Genomic DNA, 13,461 nt, shown 5'->3' on the forward strand with positions numbered 1-13,461 from the left:
TGCAGCAGAAGACTAATCTAGTCTGCCCATTTCAGCACAATGTTTTGTTTTGTGCATTTTGTTCTGCTTTGTTTTTAATTTTTGGGAACATAAACATGCTAAATATTTCATTGCTGTTCTGTGAAAATCATGCTCTGCTTTGGCCAAATGTTGCTTTCAGTAAATGGTTTAATTGAAAATGAGATTTGGCCAAAAAAATCCCCAAGAAACTCCCAGAAAACAAAGCCCCCAACCTCCAAACAGTATTTTAATTTTCCAGTAATTGAGACTCTTCTCCAGCATTAATTTTGCACCCACCAAGAATCCTGTTAGTAATTTTGCTCCATTACAAGCCACTTTCTTATAGTGTATTTGGAAGTTCCTGTAGCTGGAGGATGAAGAAGCTGCTCTGAAGCACAAGTGTTAAGCAAAAGTTGAAGACCCAGATGAGGGTCATTCTGATGGAGCTGGTTTTGGTCTCCATGTAACAATTCAGGAATGTTTCCATGCATCTGGGTGAAATTTACCAAATTAGTACTACAAATGAAGTCCACTGTTTTCTCCTTTTATCTCGTCTAAATGAGAATATTTGGGCTTTTGTCTGCTGTCAAAGTAACTTGCTCCTCGAGTTACCCATCCCACCTCCAGCAGATACCTGGGAGCAGTGGCTACTGTGCATTCACCAGGCATTCACTCAATCCTTGTGGGCTTTTATGTCACCACAAAGTGATACATGCTGCTGTTGTGTGTTCTTTCCATTTTGGGAAGCTTTTTGGCTCCATAATTAATTTTTTTTAATTTATTTTATCTCTGATGATATATATTTATCTCTTAAACCATGTCTGAAGTTCTTGGTGGTAGGGTGGAACTTAATTAAAGCGTGTCAGTGTGATGGTGTCTTTCATTCAGGAGACAAGAATGAAGATGATAATCTCCTTTTCTGGAATAAATATGAATGGATTCAATGCCCAAAACATAGGCTCTGGATAATTAACAAGAATCAGAAAAAGGTGAAAATATTTTTCCAGGGCTCAAATTAAGATCTAAGCAATAAGATACTGTTACTGGAGTGTGTTACCAGCCTGAATAGCCAGGAAACAGGTGGGAAAAATAGGATCTAGACAAGTCCTGGAGACAGAAAAAAAAAAAGTTGGAAATACAATTTGAGAGAATGGCTGCAAATTCTCACAACAAATATGAATGCAGATTAGAAAATTATAAATTACCTCTGATTTGATTCAGACTGTCTTCAAGGCTTTTTGTATTTCTTTTTTCTTTTCAAAATCAACAGGTTTGCATCAAATTACCTGAATCCCTCAGCAATTTCTCCTCCTAATGGAGCTAACTTAAAAGATGCTGAACAATGATCAAACAGCATGAGACACACCTACAATGAAAGCAGTCACATTTTTGTATCAGAGAGGCGGGGGGCTGGAGCTTTCTCCATATCTGTTTAAAGCATCAAAATGGGTTTCATGCTTCTGAAGGCATGGACCTTGGATATAAGCCAACAGCTGTCAAAATCCACAGGAATTTCCTAAAGCCTGTGGAAGCCAATGGATTGAAAGGTCAGTTGTAGATAGATCAACAGTCAAAGTGCTCTCTCAGGAGCATAAGTTAAAGGCTGGTTGTTACAAAATTCAAGTACTTAAATTTTTTGTAAGTCTGCTATCATTCCTTTTTTACAGCTGGGTTTAATGTGTTGGACCTATACAGAAGTTGTGACTTTCCAGAATGTTAGTGCAGGTGCCACATTGCTACAGCTTTTCCAGGTAATGCTTCAGGTGGCTGTGAGCTGATTGTCTTCTCATATTCAACCCACCCCACTCCCTCCAGCAAATCCTCCAGCTCCCTTGGTGTCAGATTTGAAATCCCAGTCTTTACTCAAAAGTCTTTGTGCATTGGTCAATGCACAAAGTGTGGGCAGGAGCAACACCTGGTCAGAACTGAAGAGGGGAAAAAACCACTAACATTGGTTTTCACGGCCAATCCTGGTTTCTTGGGAAGGAAGGTATATTGAGGTGGATTTTATCACGTCAATATACCTTCCTGAGTTTTATCAGGCAAATTAACCTGGGAATTGGTGAGGGATGTGGAAGAGGAGCTGACAACTCTTCCATTACCATTATTGAGTGGCTTTGCTTCTATTACTAAAGGAAACTACAAATATATATATATATATATAATATATATAAATATATATATATATACGCATATAATGTATATTTGGGGGGGGGATTTTTTGTCCTTTTCTTCTGGACTCAGACAATTAAGAAATCAGTAAATCACATAAATTCAGGAGAGGTAAGTGTATTGTTTTCTGGTTTAAACCAGTTCTTTTGTCTTGCCTGCAAAATCCTTCCTGTTTCTCAGATGCAGGATAAGTAGGCAATATATGTCAGAAAATACATGATAATAAATGTTTAACTGTGGTTTTCCATTGCATGTGCTGAAAGTAAGAAAAGGGGGAGGGGAAATAGACATGTTAATGATTCCTATCATTATCATATTTGCTTAACCTAGCATGGGAGGAGGATGCATAATTACCTGGACAGAGACTGAGTATATTGACTTCAGCTATTCCTCAGCTGGAGCTGTTTTTCAGTGTGTGAGCACAAAAAGCTTTAAGGAATAATGCATAAAAATGCTATTATCCTTGGAAAAAGCTATATTCAGTTGTCTTGGCCATTATGTAGGTGAAAACACAATGGGTACCATGACTGCCGAGTACATTTGCATGAGATTGGTTAAATCATCTAAGCAGAATGTCCCCCCTGTCTGTTTCAACCCATGATCAGATGCTGGGGAGCCTGAAAGCAAAAGTAGAGAGAGGATGCAACACTGCATGAGCACTTCCATTATTTTTCTCTGATTAAAGAGGAGGCACAAAAGGTGGGGAGGGACTGGCTATTCATGGGAAATGCCAGTGGGGAAGAGTGGCACCTCTGGGTTCTGTCGCAGTGTGCAACTTTGGGTACCTTGATAAAGTGTCTGGGATCACTTTTTTGAGCTTGATTTAATTTTTAACAAACTGTCAGGACACAAAAATTCCCACTTCAATCCACAGCATTCAGTAGAAGGGTCAGTTCTTCCCCTGTGAAATGGGAATTGTTTGAAAGGATGACCCACTCACACATAATCCCTTCTCCAAAAGGTTAATAGCCTACCTGGACATGAAGGGCAATTTCCTTTGTACTTGCAGCAGGAATCTGATCTCTGTTGGGGTTTCTGGGAATATCAGTGATGCAAATAATACCCCCTCCAGCATCAATGTGAGTGCCATTTGCCAAGTTGTGACTGCCTGGTGCCGATAAGGTACAATGTTATTGCTGGATCCAAGACAGACCCTGGCCTTGCTGATGGATGAGGCTCTTTCTCTGGGCTGCATTTGTGTGGTTCCAAAGCCTTTGCAGGGAATTTAGAGAATATGTCCTCAGGATGTTGTGCTTTGGAAAACAGGCATAGGGATTGGAGCATGTTAGCTCAGCTGTGGTTTTACTGGCAGTATGGGACATGAAATAACACAAAGTTTTCATTTGGCCATTGAAATGACTAAATAGAAGTACTTTACCACTTAGGGAGTGTTACATTCTTGTCGTGTCTCAGCATTTTCAGATACAACAGATGAAACAAATTAAATTATGCAAGCACTAAAAGAATGCATTGTTAGCCCCATCTTTAACTTGCCTGCAAATAAATAAACAAACCAAAATAACTGACGCGTAAGGTACTGTGGGTGGACTTTTTGCCTTGTGCTGGTCCATGGAACAGATATACATGTGTGTGCATCTGTAAGTGACCCATAAACTGTTCCTGCTGCACATGTTGCCTGCTGGGTCTCACAGTGTAGGAGAAACCACATGACTGCACATCCCTTATTTGCATTCCAGTTGTATACAGATTTGGCAATTTGTTTATGCAGTTGAATATATGTAATTATCAATAACAGAGCCCACAATAAGTCCCAATTAATGTTGCCTCAGGAATCTTCCTTTATGTTGTGCTGGTTTCTGTAGATTTAAACACTCAGCATTAATGATGCATTAATGTTGTTTTCTCTTGTGTTTTGGGGGTTTTTGGTTTTTGTTCTTTTTGTTTGTTTTTGTTGGTTTTTTTTTTTTAAATTCAGTGCTGTGTTTGCAGTATATAATCTCCCATTTATTTTGTTCTCTTTGCTCAGCAGGGACACTTTTTCCACTGACTCTTTATGAGACTTCTTCATGGGTACGAAAGCCATTTATCTTTATTAGTTGTATATTTTGCTCATCACCTCTCTTGCATTTATGAATTAAATATTTATTGATTTTTTTCCACAAAGAAGAATGCCTTGCTTCTCAGTAAGAACAATTACCAGCAGCTATGCACAGAGAACCGTAAGCAAAGCAAACCTTCATTACTTCTGCATGCACTTCCATGTCAGAAGTGACGGGAACTGAATCTGTCTTTTAATGGAGATCCTTGTAGGGCTGGGTATTTTCTTTCCAGGAGTCTGTATAATGGGCTGTGAAAGAAGAGATTGCATCTGTTTGTTTTGTTTGGGTTTTTTTTTTTTTTTTGCTTTGTGATACACAAGCAAAATTGAAGGAATTTTTCATCTCTTCTCCACTTTTTGCTTGTAATCTCATCGAACTGATAGGTATTCATCCTGATATCATATGAAACCGTTATAACTGAAAGTGATTAGCTTACTCTCAGTTTTTCTTTAATTAATTTTAATGCTCAAAGGATAAGTGTGATCAGCTGCCAGATATTGCTGCATGAAGCCTACAGCCCTGACTGGATCTTGCTGCAAGAATGTGTGTAACCCTGTGCTGGAAATGGTGTGTTCGTGCAGCATACAGGACAAATCCCCATCACCTCTGAAAACAGAGAGATTGTTTCCAGCCTAGATAATATTCCTTCAAACTGCAGCCAAGGAATTTGATGTTGAGTCTCTATCTAAAGCATGGAAACGCCTTGTCAAAGAAAGCAGTCACAGAAAATGGCTTTGAAATTGTTTCCTCTCCCCAGCAATATCCTCTATTGTTTGAAGTTATGTCCCGTGAGCAGAAGACCTGGTGGACCCTGGGAAGACTGTGCCTGTGCTCCCTTCCCCTGGCTGCCTGGCCATGTTCCTCAAGTGTCCTGGTGGGGCCATCCAGACAAATGGCATTGCTGACCCACTGCCCAGTCTTGGCCATGTGCTTTTCCCTGGGACCTCTTATTCTCCCAGACTTCTATGTCTCATCAGTCATGTGGAAGTTAAATTGTTTTTGAGACTTATACCTCTGAGACTCCTTTGAATTCAGCTGAAATTGGCTGAGAGAGAGAGAGGCAGAGAAGGATGAAGTCTTTATTCCTGAGGACACAGGCTAATAACTCTGACCTCCTAATGACCATCCTTCTCTCCCCTCCCTTATTGCAGCCTTTGCCAATTGGAAATTAAAGTCAACTCATGCCCTCTGGCAGAAATCATTTAGGTGGATCACCCTTTTTTGGGCCTCTGAAGTTTTTGCCTCTCCACTTTGTGATCCAAATGGGCCAAAACTAACCCTGTCCCACTGTTCACTACTGACTTCCTTGAACTTGGAAGGGGGCTATGAATACCTGAGATTTGGCTTTTTTTTCTCAGTCTTGACAGTGTTCAGGAAAGAAAAGGAGCTTCTGTGCCCTGTGGGGTTGCTGGGTGCAAGTCTCCTGTGCTGGGCTGTGTCTGTGGCTGGAGCTCAGACCCTCATGAGGGAGCTATTATGCCCCTCCTGAGTGCACATGCAGATGTAGTGGCTTTTTTTCAACATCTTTTTTCAGCTGGGATGGCACCACTGGGATCAGTATAAGGACAGACAAGGAAATGTAGGTAAAAGCCCTTTTGCTCAGGATCATTCATTGAGGAATGCATTGGGTTTAACACTAGTGGAGCCAGCAAGCTCAAGTGGCTTCATGTTGGCTGCATTTTTCAGTGGACTCCCATAAAAACACTTTTTCTTTTGCCAGCACTTGGAGATTTGCTTCTCGTTTTGAAGAAATAGAAACATAGAGAGGAAAAAGCCTTTCCTCAGCAGTGCTGTTGACACAGCCATGGTTTTCATTATCTGCACTTTTCTTCTGGGCAGCAGTAATGTCACCTCCGTGGTCTCCTCGGGGCTCTCCTGACGCATCAGCCAAATGCCCAGAGCAAGATTTCCAGGAATGGCTTTTGACAGGAAGGGCAGCTCCTGCCCCGCAGCTGTGGCGGCTCTTGCAGTGCCTGAGCCTGACTGAGGCCTGTGCAGGGTGAGCGCTGAGGCGGCTCAGGCATTGCCGGGCCTTGCCTGCGCTCCTCAAAACACCCCTCAATCTGCTCTTCTTGTGGGACTGCGTCCCCTTCACTCCTGATGGATTCCTTTCTCTCTGGGGCTGCAGCCCTGTGTTTGCTGTTCTGAAGCACCTCTGTAGTGATCAGCTCAAAGAAGGCAGCAGAACTGAAGGTGATTTTCTGCATGTCTTGGCTGAGGAGGTTTGGGTTAACGCTTTCTTGCCAGGCACAGGCCGCACAGGCCATCCAAAGCTGGGATCTGATTAGTCATCCTCCTACAATTTAAACTCTACTGATAATGCATCTTCATTTTATTGTTTCTACTTCATTCTATTGTTTCTATTTCAGTAAATCCCTTCTTTGCAAGATGCTTTCCTCTAGCTAAGGGTGTGTCTCCCTTCATGGAGGTGACCATGCCACTGGGATAAATACGCCTGAGGGGCAGGAACCACAGTGCCAGGAGGTCCAACTGGAAGCATTGCTGCCCTTTGATGTTAAAAAGCCCGGCTTGTATGATAAGGTGAACAATCCTCATTGAAATACCCACATTCTATCTCTCTGTCCTCCCCCAGTGGTATTTCTAGGGTGAGGGGTTGCAGTGGGAAGACCCCATCCCTTGAGTAGCCGGGATGCTGGGATGCTCTCAGGGATGCAGAGGGAGGAGGTTAGCTCCATATCCTTTGTTGCTACACTTTACCCCCCAGACAAAACCAGGTTCCAGTGTTCCAGGGGCACTTGGGTCTCAACAGGCCTGTGCCCACGAGGAAGAGCCCAGGGCTGTGCAGCAGCTTGGTCGCTGCCTGTTGGGAATGGCCTGGCTCTGCCTGACAGTGAGTGATACATTCTCGCCTGGCATCAATCCAGGCGCAGCTTCTCCTGTGTCAGGTTTGTGATGAAAGATACTCTCCTCTGCAACCTCCTTCTCCTCCTCTCCAGGACTGACTCTTTGAAAACTGTGGCTGCCTTTCAAAAGCCGGCTGTTAAAACGCTGGCTGCTAAAAGAGATAACAGCGTGCCTGCCCATGAAAGCCAACCATCCTGGGTGAGCTCATGGGAAAATCTGATCTAACCTGCCTGTCTGAGCAGTATTTATAAGCACTGCTACCCAAGGATTAGGCAGCCCAGCTGCACTGATGTAGTCAGTAAAAGCAGCTGTTTATATTTCAAACTTTCTGATGCAGCAGGGTTTTATAAAAAAGTCACAAGGCCACACTTTTTTTTTTAATTCTTTTTTTTCTTTTTTTTTGGACAAAGCCTCGAGAGGAACAAGCAGTACTTCAAAACACTGCTGCCTCCGTTTATTTAAACATTTCAGGATCTTACTGTCACGTCCCCACCCCCTATCCCAAACCTCAGCAAATAACAAGCTTTATTTTTGACACTGAAAAGGAAGCCAGGATGCATTCAACAGAGCCTTGCAGGATGCAAATTCCTACAGTTGCACCTACGGTGGGCATGTGGAGCTGATTTTCACCAGCTGATGAGCTTTAACTGCCAGTGCACTGCTGACTGTAGGACTGGGGTTTCAATCAGGTCTGGCCAAAACACAGCTGGTTTATCCCTCTCCATTTGAACAGCTGTGCCTCTGGGCTATGCATTTCAGCTGACTTGTTTAGACAGAGGGGCTGGAGAATGATGGGAAGCAGCTAGGAAATAAGAGCCCAAGAGGTGGGATTGCTGGGGTCTTCCTGATGGTTCCAGTGGTCTTCCTCCTGCCTCAGGCTCCTTCAGGTAGGTGTCCTGAGTTCCTTCTGTATGGAGGTTTGGTATGTGGCTTTTATCCTGAGGTAGAGAGGCTTCCAGCACTGCTCCTGGATCTGTGCTGCACACCCTTTGTGCCCAGGGTCCTTCCCACCCCCTTCTGAACATCAGAGGGGCTCCATGCCCAGCTGCTCTTGAAGGAGCTTTCCTCCTCTCTGGGGAAATTTGTGATATCCCGGTAATGTTTTAGGGTTTTTTTTTAATTTGGCTGTTGTTTGTTGTTAAAGCATACTAATACTCTGATTCTGCCCCAGAAGGATTGGAAACCCTGTGTTTTATGTTTCTTGACAGTCAGCATTTTCAGTAGATGAGACTGAACGATAAAGGGTGTTTACTTAGGCCCGAGGGTATGTGATACTAGAATAAAGTTAATAAAATAAAGGAATTATTAATATTTTACTTAGCTTTAAGTGTTTATTTTTTCTGGCTATTCCCTCAACCAGCTAGCTTTTTAGAGTAGTTCATTATCTGCTATTGGGGCTGAGATATTCTGTTACCTCTTCCTCTGATTTTATAGCCGACTATTCTGGTTGCCGTATTCCTTCATAAAAAAACCTTTCTCTTCCTTCTGTCTGCTTGCCTCTTGGTGCCTGAGACTTAGCCCTGGGACCTGGCTCTGTAAGGACTTGTATCGCTTCTGTGTTCCCCCACCCCCGCTTCAGGTTACTGAATTTACATTTCTATTGTGCAAGTAATTACCTCATTCCTGGCTCCGGGCTGTATGCCTTTGCTTCGGAAAACACTTGTGCCGCGGCTCTAACATTTCTCATGCTGTATCATTTATAACAGTGCAAAAGCCTTTGAGGATTTATAATTGATAGCTCGCCACGAGATTTGCATACAGCCTAAATGTATAAACATGACCAAACGGTGATCTGAGGACGTGCTTCCCAACATGGTGAATGTCTGGCTCCCAGTTTATTAGGTTTTTTGGGACTCCCAGCCCGATAAGCTGCAGAAGAGATGCTGGAATGCCCATAGCCCATGAAGGGCAAATCCCATACCTGTTGCTCTCCCGCTTTTGGCAGCATGTTGCTGCTTTTGCAGCCATTTTCTACATCAGTGTCTGTGGCAGATGCAAGCCCATGGAATCAAGGGACCTCCAGTGCCTGGCTGATGGCCTTGAGGAGAGGTTTCTGCAGCCCTGGTGTGCTCAGTGCTTCCCTGCCAAGACAAGGGGGTTTTGACACCATCAAGGAGAGGGCGTGGGTTCTTCTGAGCAGGAAGGAGCTTGCTGTACTTGCCAAGCTATTTCTCCATGAGCTTTATGCACAGATGGGTGTGAGGATGCACATCTGCTCTGCACCTTCCTCTCTTCCACATCCCCAAAGGTGTCTGCAGCACTTGTCTAATAGTCCTATGGATGTGACCCTATGGATGGATAAAGAAAATCTGATGGAGAGCCTTGCCCTTCCCCATAAGGCCAGCCTTTTCAGAGTTCATGCTATGATTATTTAAAAGGTAGCTTGGTAAAGCACTTTTAACTGAAAGCCAAGGCCAAAGAGGAAATGTTTTACTGAAAAGTGATTTCTATCTTGAAAAGTAGCTCTTCTTTGCCTGGTTTCTATATTTAAATTTTTATCAGAGAAAAAACTACTTTTGCAGGAAAGTTTCTGTGCAGAAATGTTACTGGTTCAGTGCAGGAGTCAGAGTCTCAACAGAAGGTAACTGCTGAGCCATATTTGAAAAAACAAATCTCTGATTAATTTTCCTTTTCCTGAAAAAATACCCTCTGTCACTTGATGATGTCTGGTAAATTTCAGGCTCACGGTTCCATAGAGCAAAGCTGTGCTAGGGCTAAATTCAGGCTTTATATTGGAAAGAAACTTGTGACCTTCTGTCCTTTTTCTATTGCATCTTTAGAATGGATGTAAATCCATGAACTTCATTGTCAAGATGGGTCTGAAAGACTCATTTGTTATATCCCCATACATACATATGTTTGCTCTTCTCATGTTGGGATGATGTTCTGAATGTGCAGCCAAGGCTTGATTCATAGATAATAAAGCAGCTCTGAAATTCTTGATGTAGCCCTCTTAAAAGTAATTCACAGGATTAAAAATCTCTGTCAGGAAGCCAACTAAATGGTAAAGTTAATAATCTTTGCCAGGGCCCTAGGCATAGGTTGTCACCTAACAAAGAGTGGGGATTTGTGGACCTTTAAGAGCAAACATCTACAGTACAGCTCATGGATCAGTAACACTGTGGTGCAATTTAGAGACACTTTAGAATCGGGTGGGGTGGGGAGGGAAGTCAATCCAAATATCTTCTCCTTACTTGAAAAAAAGAACACTGAGAGTGAACTCTTTTATCAGCCTTGAGGTTTTAAGCTGACTGTGTTAAAACAGCAGAGCAGTAAGTTTTTTTTATAAAAATTATGAGATAATACTTTCCTTTGTGAGGGTAATCCTGTTAATGTTTCTAATTTATAATTAAGGTAATTTCCATTAGAAATTATACCACCCTCCTGCCCCATTATCTACCACTGCATTTACGTGAAAAAGGCTGAAAATGAGCTGCTGTCTCCTTATGACTGAACGGATGTGCATACCTCCAGCACAGAGACAGGCCCATCAGCAATGGGCAGCCCCTTTCTCTGTCACTACAAATTAAAAGGATTCAAGAGCTGTGAGGAGTCACAGACTCTCTGTGAGATGAGGTCACAGTGTAGGATGGGCGGCAAAAATGGGCCTGAGGGCAGTGGTGGCCCTGGTGCTCTGCTGTGGGGACTAAGCCTGGGCAGGTGGGTGACAACCCAAGTAAGGTTTTGCTGCTCACTCCCTGGGCTCCAGAGCAGGTACACTGGATGCTTGGGGTCCAGAGCAGGTACACTGGATGTTTAGGGTGGCTGAAAGGCTCCCGGCTACATGGCACCCTGGGCTGGAGAGGGGCAGCCAGAGATGGGCTGAGAGTCCTGACCAGGGACATCCCAGTGGGCACCCAGCTGGAGGGTGCTGAGGGAGGGGGGACTGCAGCACAAGGCCAACTTCTGGCTGCTGCCACACCCTGCACTGGCGCTGGGGAGAACCCTGGTTTGGTAGGGTGCAGAGATAATGTACAAACCCTGTTTCCCTTAAATCAAAAATGTCTGGACAAACCAGCCCAAAATCAGGTCTCTGTTCAGAATAAAAGTGAAAATTGGAAAATGCATTCAAAACTTCCCATATTTCTCCATTCCTGATATTATTATTATATTATTATTATATATTAAGAAAAGAAATGGAACTCACAGGTTTTTTTGGTAGTGTGATCTGGGGGGAGTATTTCCCAGAAAAACTGTGAGGAGGGATCAGAAAGAAGGTTTTGCTTTTAGTTTTTTCTCTGTTTTCTCATCTTAGCATGAAGCATGCACTTGAAGATGTTATGTAGTTTGTAATGTTCTGGTCCTTTTTTCTTATGGTCCTGGTTTTTTTGTTGGTGTTTGGTTGGTTGTTTTGTGTTAGATTTTGGGGGGTTTTTTCCCCCTGGGAAAACAGTTTTAATAAAAGGGCAAATTTATTACAGTACTTGAAGTCTACAAATCATCACTGTCTTGTAATACCTCATCTTGATAGAAAAATGAAAACACAAAGGCTTTTGGAGCTGGACTTGACTCCTCTGCACTATTTTCTCTCTTTTCCTCTCCTTTTCTTCCCTTCCAGAACCACTGATGCATCTCTAATAGGAAAAATGCAAAGTGTGCAAGTTGTCTTGGCACTGTGGCTCAACATCTTGTCATGTTGCACTATTATGTTGACTCTTCTGCACAGAGAGAGTGCATGAAAAAATCCCAGAAGCACTGTTCTGGTTCAGGCAGCCACAATTCCGTTTCTTGTTGGCTCTGGGAAGAGAGATTCTACAGAGACAGACATCTCGGAGCTAATCAGCTGGTTTGACTTAAAGGGAGCTGTGTGGAGGAAAGCCAGTGGCATATTGCAGACCTAACTGTGCTCAGACTCAGTTTTTCTTTCTTTTGTTTTCTTCTTTGGAAGCAGAAAGGAAAAAGAAGGATGTGCAGAATTTTGCTTCCAGAAACTAGGTGTACTGAGTTGTTCCTAATTATCTTATAAAATAGGAGAGGATGAAATAGGGAAACTTGACCCAATTATTTCCAAGGCTTCTGAGGGACAAATTTAATTATTTTGGTATTTTGTGGTTTTGCCCACTGAAGTATGAAGTCCTTTAACTACATGTGTCTGTCCAAGTGTTTTTAGGTTATTTATAGAGCTCCATTATTGTGGTAGATGTGCCTTTCACAATCCATAGTTCAACACATTGCTCTGAACTAATATTGGTGAACCCACTCTACACAAAGGGAACCAAGACAAAGCACAGGCATTTGTTGAACTCGGAGTGGGGTTATTCCTCATTTAAAGGATATTTGTTTCAGTATATGTTTTATTATGATGTTTAATCTATTTTCCCAAGTCTTGAAGATCCTCAGCACAATGATTCAGAACCATTAACCCTGTCCCAGATGAGACAGTCAATGCTCTGCTGCTTACAGCTCCCACCTGCCTCATACCCATGTGCATCCTGTAGCAAAGCCCTAGCACAGTCTAAGGAATGGGACCAAGCTTTCCAGAAGCAAAAAGTCCTTGGCCAAAGCAGATAAAAAGGCTCAGCCAGGAAGCAAAGCTGTTGGTTCCTCATTTTTTCTTGATTGCAAAACAGACCTGAGGGTAATTTAACTGGAGTAGCAACTTCCCAACTTCTCACTGGCTGAGGTTTTTGTTGCAGAGCTTTATGAAGACAAGGGTGCTCTCTCTGTTTGACTTAACAAGAGCAGCAGCAAATCACCAGCTTGTTAATTTTCTGGTTTGTTCATGTGATGTGTGCCTGCTGAAAATGATACCTTAGATCAAAATAAAACTCAGTAGAAAAGCCATGTGACTGTGAAGGGAGAAAAAGGGCATGCTGGGCAATGCAGTGGCATTTTAAAAAACACCTGTTAGGCTTGATTGCAGAAGTTAAATGCAGTATCATCTCCAGCAGGTTTGGATCAGACTTTTATGAAAAGCATTCAGCTTCACTCTATAGCAGCTTTATGTGTAAGAGATCTGTGGTTTGACTATTGCAACAGAGGGGTGCTTCGAGGGGCTTAACACAAGTCACATGGGCATGAGCAGTTGCCTAGTCACACTCTGCTAGAACAGGAGCTTGGGATGATCCTCTCTGGGGTCATTCCCTGCTCTTCTCTCAAACATTGCTTCAGCAGTTCTGGTACCACAGTGATTCGATTTCCTTAGAGGTTTGTACAGTCACAATTGTTCCAAGCCTTGATGTTCACACACTCGTTTCACTATCAAAGTTTGTACATGATCAGTCAGCCCTCCTCTGTTTATAAGCCACACAGAAAAGGCCTCTGAAGCTCTTCTTGTTTCTGCAAAGAGGAGGCATTTGGGTTCAGGCATGTTAATGCTATTTCAGTGGACATCTTCAGGCTTCCCAGACTTTATTGATCCTCA

General features: G+C 42.9%; 1 protein-coding gene across 1 annotated transcript in view; it reads left to right on the forward strand.

Moving 5' to 3' along the window:
* Positions 1-6,430: 6,430 nt before the first annotated feature.
* RNF152 (ring finger protein 152) overlaps positions 6,431-13,461 on the forward strand; it is an 80,362-nt gene continuing 73,331 nt past the window's right edge. The window contains exon 1 of the mRNA XM_036378670.2: positions 6,431-7,984. The gene's annotated coding sequence lies outside the window, so the exon portion shown is untranslated. The remainder of the gene's footprint in view (positions 7,985-13,461) is intronic.

This window comes from Molothrus ater, chromosome 1 (assembly GCF_012460135.2).
Source record: "Molothrus ater isolate BHLD 08-10-18 breed brown headed cowbird chromosome 1, BPBGC_Mater_1.1, whole genome shotgun sequence".
In the NCBI taxonomy this organism is placed as follows: domain Eukaryota; kingdom Metazoa; phylum Chordata; class Aves; order Passeriformes; family Icteridae; genus Molothrus; species Molothrus ater.